Below are 9251 nucleotides of genomic sequence, written 5' to 3'. Positions count from 1 at the left end.
AAAAGTGGGTAATTTTTTAAAATGAGCATTTCTACAGTATATCTCAAAACTTAACATGTTACAGAAGTGATAAATGGTATTTTTCTTGTTAAAAATAAAGAAACATGAACTTTTTGTTTTCGGAAAACCACTTGGGTGCGGGGGGCGGTGAAAAGTGACTGGAAATGGGGTTGAATTATTTTAATTAGGATACGGATATCTCAAAAACTGGAGATGTTATAGACGTGAAATTTCGTATTTGGAATCTCCTTCAAAGTTAAAGAAGTACGCATTATTTTTCTTTTCAGAAATCCACTTAATGAGGGGGGTGGGTGGAATTGAAAAATTAGTTGAATTATTTGTATGAAGATACTATTATCCCAAAGACGAAAGATTTTGCAGACGTAAAAGTTAGTATTTGGAATTTGCTTTAAAAGGAAGAAGCACGTATTCTCGGAAAACGCAATGAAGGGGCGGGGAGGTGAAAGATTTGAATTAATTGTATGAGGATACTTATATCTAATAAAAACGAAGTTGTTACAGACGTGAAAATTATTGTTTGGATCTCCTTTAAAAACAAAGAAAAACGCATTTTGGGTGAGAAAACATATTGGGGGCGGGGGTGAAAAGAAGTTGCATTCCTTTTATGAGGACACATATCTCAAAAAGTGAAGATGTTGGAGTCGGGATAAATGGTATTTAGAAGATAGTTTACTATTAAAGAAACAAGTATTTTTTGCCTGAAAATTCACTAAGGGGGGGGGGGGTGTAGTCTGAAGTGAAGTGAAAGGAAATTGTATTCTTTTTATGGGGATAATTATATCTCAAAACTGAAGGTAACAGACGTGAACATTGGTATTTGGAATCTCCTTTAAACCCTTTAAACATAAAGATATTTGCCTTCCGTTTTGGGGGGGGGGTTAAATCAACTTAACGGTGGTGGGGTGAAAAAGGAGTTGAGACCAGTTGATTTTACTGTTCATAATGTACTTATTCTGTTCATAAGCCGATCATATTCAATCTTTCCTGGGTTAGTCTTCAAGAGCCATCTTTTCCTTTGGAAGACTTAAAGTTAGATTACAGTTGATTCTTCTGGCATATAAATAAAAAAACACATTTGAAATGAAATGGCGTATGGCTTTTAGTACCGGGTATGTTTGAGGACAAGTTCAGCTCGCCAGATGCAGTTCATTTGATTTCACTCCCGTAGGCGACCTGCCCGTCGTGGTGAAGATGAAATGATGATGAAGACGTCACATAAACCCAGCCCCCGTGCCAACTAAATTAAACAATTGAGGTTAAAATTCTCGACCCCGCCGGGAATCGAATCCGGGACCGCTGTGGCCAAAGGCCAGCACGCTAACCATTTAAACATGGAGCCGGACACATTTGAAATAAACTATAGGAATGAAATTGAGCGTGCAATTGTTCATCTCGATAATAAGGTCAATAATGCACGGAAGTTGCCTATATAATTCGTATCGCCAGAAATCCCGCGCACTTGCCTACCCGCGACAATGGTGCTGGTCACATTGTCATTAATGACAATGGCAGCAGATGTAATTTACCGCCAAGTAACGGGCTTGCATCTTGCTGTGACGTCCAGAACATCAATAATAATAATAATAATAATAATAATAATAATAATAATAATAATAATAATAATAATGTTCTGGACCTTCGTCAAAATAAGCAGACCGCGCTGGAAACGTGTCCTGGCCGGGTAATGACTACGAATGCAGTCCAGTCGCGGGTTCAGTACCGCCAAGGCACCCAAGACGACACCACTCCGGATCTCCTCAAGGATTTAATCCATATTAAAAATGTTTATAGGAAAAGATGTAAAAGATCTAGGGACCCAACTGACCGGGTGGAATACCTGCACCTAGCCCGGGAAGTACGAAATCGATTGCCGGAAATAAAGATTGAAAAATGGGAGGAACTTTGCCATAATCTCTCAGAAAACGAGTCGGATCGAGAATTTCGGCGGACTATATATAAAACGTTAAGCATTCAATTATAAATTTTAGTATAATACCGTAGCTAAGCACGGGTATCTTGCTAGTTTTATATATATAGATATTAAGATATTCTGCAATAATTGACTATGTCAAATCTGGCTTCCAGACTCTCTTAGATAAACGCCGTGAACTTAAATCTATCCAGTATGAAGTTAACAAAAAACATAAAACATGGCTTGAACTTGGTCAGGATAAGCATAAATCCAGTCAAGATGAAATTAATCGAGTCAGGGTGAACTTAAAGGAGAGCTGAACAAACTTAATTAAGTGGAGACGGTACAAATCAGAGGAGGAAGCGCACACTCCTAAAGTAAGATTAAAAACTGACATCGTGCAGGACGTAAGGAAAACTGTCGAAAAATCTCAAGGTAATAAATACCTCAGACTCGAAATAAAAAATTATTGGAAAGGTCGAAAAACAGTTGAAAATAATACCTCAAACTGGGTAATCTGGTTTTCGAGGCTTGAGGGAAGACACGAATTATCTACAGGGAAGGATGACGGCTCTAGAAGTCAGTTGGAGGCCTATCAGTGGCGAAGGCGGCAGTAGCGTTGCTAAAGTTAAGCCCTTATGTTTCGACGGAATCACGTCATGGACGACGTTCCGGACCCAGTTCGAGACCGTAGCCAAACACCAGACGAGAGGAAAGTACTACTCACCACCGGGTTGCATAGTAGAATGACGGAGGTGCTTCACAGCGTCTAGCCGGGCGCTGTATAGGAAAAGATCGTGGGGGCGTTCGAGGGCCATTTCAATAACCACCAGATGGCAGCGAGCTATCGCATTTAACTGAAGAAGGGAACCTGGTGTTAGGGGAAGTCACTTCAGGAATTCGCCGCGGAGGTAGAATAGCTGGCCCACAAAGCGTTAGGTGGCTTACCACCAAAAGATTTAGAGTGGGATGCTGCCTACACTTTCGTCGACAGAGTTTGCTACATTAAAGACTTCAGTAGCATCAACGCGACACACTGCTTCATATTGTGCATGACGATTCAGCGAGAACTTGTCTACCCACCAGCAAGACTCGCCTACCTAGCAGGACATATACCATTAAACAGGAAAGTAAGCAATGGGCCTTAAATACATCCGTAATAGGGCTGTATGATTAATTTTTGGTGACGTGTTGATTACGTTCGTCTAATGTTATAAATCTATCCAGGAGGCAACAACAGCAAATAAACGTGAGCTATATTCTACAGTTTTTCTCACATTGTATATCACTGAAAATCATACCGAGTGATGGATTCAATACATAATTTTATTCTTAAACTGGGTGGATATTTAACTCTCCAGCAAACAAAGAACGAAATACACATAAAAAGACGACGTTTTACGTGCATTTGGATATAGAAATTCCTTTACTGAAATAAAGAAGGTCAATTATAAGTTATGTATTAAGTTGATCCCAATGACTCCTATAGTAAGTTTAGGGAGAAATGTGTGATGACTCAAAACAGATTAATACACAAAGAGTTCAACTTATTATTGCGACTTGGTAAAAATGAAACATTACATCCGGAGCGAACACTTGCAATTTTATGAAGAACGTTCCAGATGCCCTACAAAGAGTAACGTTGCAGACAGTGGTTGAAAAATACTTCACATTTCCATTCACAACAAGTGTTCTATTTTCGTTTCCCCTGTGAATGAGTTTTGTTTTCTATGCAGTTCTTGTAATACTTTAATCAACAGAACATTCATTAATGTTACTTGATATACGAATTATTTATACAGGGTGTTAGGTGTATACCTGCAGATATTTCTTCTAGCAATAGAGAACGATGTGACGAACCACTATATATCAAACTTTTAGTAATTCTCGGAAGTTATTTTCGAGAGCAAAGAGATATGATGTTTTTAGAATAGGTAGTATGCATTGTTCTTGCGAATGAATAGCTTCCCTTTGAGAACAGGCGAGTCACGCGCCATGCGTGCCAAACTGGTTTCTGTTTATGTTTACGTTCAACAGCTGATCGCTACCTATGCAATGCACGAGATGTTACGTTACATACTTGTCAAACTGGTTTTATGTTTAAGAGCAACTGAGCTACGATAACACCTGAAGGTGGCTACTACAGTAGCGTATGCCTTGTTACGTTACATTCTCGCCAGACTGGTTTCGTAGTTGTCAGTATTCAGTTTCCATCTTAGGGGCTTCAGACAACCCTGGTCATCGGTTTCGGACCCTGGAGATGTACAGAATTCTCAGCGTTAATACTGGTTCATTTGCTGTTATGTCCTTTAAGGGATTGGGATATGTGTGGTCATCAGCCCCGTGGTCTAGTGAGTATGGAAATGACCTGAAAACCTGAAACGGTGCGGGACCTGTACGAGCGTGTGACATAATTATTGGTTGGGATAGGCGCGCCGGGACGTGAAATACAGTAGATCCCCGTTGTGCATTGCGTAAAGGTAGAAGAAAGATGGGAGGTCCTTACGCCAACGAAAGCAGTCATGGGATGCCCACATGAGTAGCATCGGAATTGAATTATCGAAACACATCGAACGTTTAGTTTCAAAGGAATATTGGACATGTTATAAAACTAAATAAATTAAACGTACCTACATTTCGTGCCTCCTTCCGGGCTGAGTTGCTCAGACGGTTGAGGTGCAGGCCTTTTGACTCCAACTTTACAGGTTCGAACCTGGCCCAGTCCGGTGGTATTTGAAGGTGCTCAAATACTGTAGGTCAGCCTCGTGTCGGCAGATTTTCTGGTACATAAAAAGAACTCGTGCGGGACTAAATTCGGGCACCTCAGCGTCTCAGAAAACCGTAGAAGTAGTTAGTGGGACGTAAAGCACTTAACGTTATTATTATTATTATTATTATTATTATTATTATTATTATTATTATTATTACTATTAGGTCATTAAAAGCTGAAATACGTGGAACAAAATAGTAAAATATGTGTGGTTTAAGAGGAAACAAGATGAAATGTATGTCACGTGAGTTAGCATCGGTCGCAGTAGTTACCTACAGATTACTATGCGTAAAACGAGAACCAGGTCAAGCTCGTGGGGATGAGTCAGCTGTAATCTCGTATTTTGTATAAACATCAAACATACACATCAACAAATATAAGAAACATAAACAAGGTTACACGTTAGAGACATGTAGCTATTAACCTGAAAGCCAGGCCGACGGTCACTTTCATGAGTACAGATGAGTTATCAAATATACACAATCCACAGATGTCGAACATATCTAAGAAGATTCCGCCACAACTATATTACATTTTACTACGATGGTGCTAATAACAAATCGCAGCAGCTATTGGCTTTACGTCGCACCTACACAGATAGGCCTTATGGCGACGATGGGACTGGAACGGGCTAGGACAGGGAAGGAACCGGTCGTGGCCTTAATTAAGGTACAGCACCAGCATTTTGCTGATGTGAGAATGGGAAACCACGGAAAACCATCTTCTGGGCTGCCGAGAGTGGGGTTCGAACCCATTATCTCCCGAATAATGGATACTGGCCACACTGAAATGAAATGTCGTATGGCTTTTAGTGCCGGGAGTGTCCGAGGACAAGTTCGGCTCGCCAGATGCAGGTCTTTTGATTTGACTCCTGTAGGCGACCTGCGCGTCTTGATGAGGATGAAATGATGATGAAGATGGCACATACACCCAGTACCCGTGCCAGCAAATTTAACCAATTAAGGTTAAATATCCGACCCTCCCGGGAATCGAACACGGTACCCCTGTGACCACAGGCCAGCACGCTAACCATTTAGCAATGGAGCCGGACTTAAGCGGCTGCAGGTATCGAGCTCGGTAAATCGCAGCAGATTACGCTACTGCGTGTTGAGATGATGTCGGTAGAATACAGTATACCTGTTAAGACATAAGGCTGCAGTAGAAGAAGAGGAAGAAGAAGGTAACGAGAGCCACATAGTCAAGCAGCACACAGCTGAACAACGTGCACATTAGTGACACAGACATAAGAGTGGCGTGGTCGCGGGAACTACAGTCGCATTCGAAACACTCTGTTGCAGAAAAATAATGAACTAACATACAGTACGGGCTCCGTAATCCCAGGTGGACGGTAACAAGACTATCTCGAATAGAAAAGTACGGATTTACGAACGTACACGAAAACGCGTGTGAACAACATAATGTACCTATGTTAAACATTACAGTACAACAGTTTAGAAAACAAAAACATACAAATTGCATTAAAAGAAATGTTAAACTTTCTTTTGTAAATTAACAAAACACTCTAGGCAATCTTCTTAAGTTAAATGTTAACTTATAGTTCCTATTTAAGTAATGATGAATATAAAACGATTATTTTATTGAATACGTGACGACGACGACGATGATGATGATGATGATGATGATTGCTGTCTTAATGTCATCGGCCCTTAAAAACGCAAAGTGTCCTCTGTTTTAACTCGTAGGGAATAAGAAACAAAATATAAATTGCTGGAAGCCTTTCCCGATAGATTCATGAAGGGCGACCCGTGTTCTGTTCTGCCACACGATACACTAGAAGCATATAATGGTATTCGTGGTATTCATACACTGGCATTATTCAAATACTACTACTGATGCTACTACTGCGAAGTAACTCGCGTACTAGTCCGGACGATAATTCGCATCTCTGACAGCTGTTATTCAGGTCAAGGTCAGACAGACCGGTTTCATGTAGGGGTGGGGAACCCGTCAAGCCACATACCCCTCGCTAGGAACAGCAGACAACGGGCATGTGACAGGTGTAGTGCTTTTGTCGAACTGCTTACGTGGAATATTCTTCCACAGTGCGATTTCAATATCTTGGTCTTTTGGGAGTCCAACTCGCCGTATGCAGAAACATCCCGCGTTGACGTGTACGTAAATGAAGTTTATTACGTCAACGAAAGAATGCATGGGATAGAATTTCAAAGTGAGTAGTATCGGAATTGAAATGTCAAAACACATCGAACGTTTTACTTCATACCAGTAAGGGACATGTTATAAACATAAATTAATTAAACGTACCTTCCTTTCGTGCTTCCAACCGAAGAGAACATGTTTAAATGTAAATGAGAACCTTCTAGCTTACTGCTGATTTTGCAGTGCCTATTCAACGTATCAAAATAAACGTTGCCAGGCTGAGTGGCTCAGACGGTTCAAGCACTAGTTTCATGAACTTAGGTGGCTCGATCCTGGCTCAGTCCGCTGGTATTTGAAGGTGCTCAAATACGACCGCTTCTGATCGGTAGATTTACGGGCACGTTAAAGAATACCTGTGGGCAAAATTCCGACACCGCGCGCCTCCATTGGCACGTGAAGATTTATTATTATTATTATTATTATTATTATTATTATTATTATTATTATTATTATTATTATTGGGCGAGTTGGCCGTGCGATTAGCTTGCATCCGTCGAAAAGCCACTAACAATATTATTATAAAAACTGTGTTAGTCTATTATTACTGACTATTATGAAAATAAAAGTTAATCGCCCCACTCAAACTTCGTAGCTCGTAATCTGTCAGAAAACACTAAAGAAAATAGTGAACTTTTAACAGGTCCGAATTATTATTAATATTATAATTGCAGACATGTCTCCGAAATTACCGAAGCATGTACTTACAAATTGTTTTACGTCGCACCGACACAAATAGGTCTACGGCGACGATGGGAGAGAAAAGGGATACAAGTGGGAAGGAAGCGTTCGAAGTCTAATAAAGGTACAGTTCCAGCATTTCCCTGATGTGAAAATGGGAAACTACGGAAAACCATCTTCCCGGCTACCGACAGTGGAGTTCGAACCCACTATCACCAGAATACAAGCTCACAGCTGCGCGCCCCTAACCGCACGATCAACTTACTCTAAGCTCCAATGCTGGTCTGCGTAGCTCGGACGATAGAGCGCTGGTCTTCTGATCCCACCTTGGCAGGTTCGATGGCGGCTCAGTTCGGTGGTATTTGAAGGTGCTGAAATACGCCAGTCTCGTGTCTGTGGATTTACTTGCGTTTAAAAAAGTACTGCTTTACAAAATTCTGGCACTTCAACGTCTTCGAAAACCGTGAAAATTAGTTAGTGGAACGTAAAGATAGTAGTAGTAGTAGTAGTAGTAGTAGTAGTAGTAGTAGTAGTAGTAGTAGTAACATTATTATTACGGACGTTTTAATTAAACGGGTCCGTTACATTACCTATCGGCACTTACTGTCCAGTAATTAGCCTTCTGTCCACCTCTATGGTATAGTGGTTAGTGTGATTAGCTGCCAACCCCCGGAGGCCCGTTTTCCATTCCCAGCTCCGCCACGAAATTTGAAAAGTGGTACTAGGGCTGGAACGGGGTCCACTAAGCCTCGCGAGGTCAAATGGGTAGAGGTGGTTCGATTCCCACCTCAGCCATCCTGAAAGTGGTTTCCCGTAGTTTCGCACTTCTCCAGGCAAATGCCTGGATGGTACCTAACTTAAGGCCACGGCCGCTTCCTTCCCTCTTCCTTGTCTATCCCTTCCAATCTCCCCATTCCCCCGCAAGGCCTACACAAAACCCCTGTTCAGCATAGAAGGTGAGGCCGCCTGGGCGAGGTACTGGTCATTCTCCCCAGTTGTATCCCCCGACCCAATGTCTCACGCTCCAGGACACTGCCCTTCAGGCGGTAGAGGTGGGATCCCTCGCTAAGTCCGAGGGAAAACCAACCCTGGCAGGTAAACAGATTAGGAAAAAGAAGAATAAGCCTTCTATTAGAAATGCCCGGCGGCAATTCCACAGTAGACCGAGCTCGATAGCTGCAGTCGCTTAACTGCGGCCAGTATCCAGTATTCGGGAGATAGCAGGTTCGAACCCCACTGTCGGCGGCCCTGAAGATGATTTTCCGTGGTTTCCCATTTTCACACCAGGCAAATGCTTGGGCTGTACATTAATTAAGGCCACGGCCGCTTCCTTCCCACTCCTAGCCCTTTCCTGTCCCATCGTCGCCATAAGACCTATTTGTGTCGGTGCGACGTAAAGCATCTAGCAAAAGAAATCCACAGTAGCTATTTTTCCTTCGAGCAATGTTCACGCATGGTTGCAACTACGGTTTTTGAAATCTGTCTCATTAATAACAATATGACTGAATACTTACAGCCTTTTCTTTCAGTGTCCACCGTCCTTTCATTGACCTGAAAAGTTTATGAATAAGCATAGACAACTCGCATTGTCTATTGTCAGAAATTCATCGTAGACTGTCGCAATAACAGCACAGAAATGTTGCGCTCATTTTTAATTTACTTATTAACTATTTCCTTTCATTTTGTCAGCTT

This window comes from Anabrus simplex, chromosome 2 (assembly GCF_040414725.1).
Source record: "Anabrus simplex isolate iqAnaSimp1 chromosome 2, ASM4041472v1, whole genome shotgun sequence".
NCBI lineage: Eukaryota > Metazoa > Arthropoda > Insecta > Orthoptera > Tettigoniidae > Anabrus > Anabrus simplex.
This window is presented reverse-complemented; position numbering follows the sequence as displayed.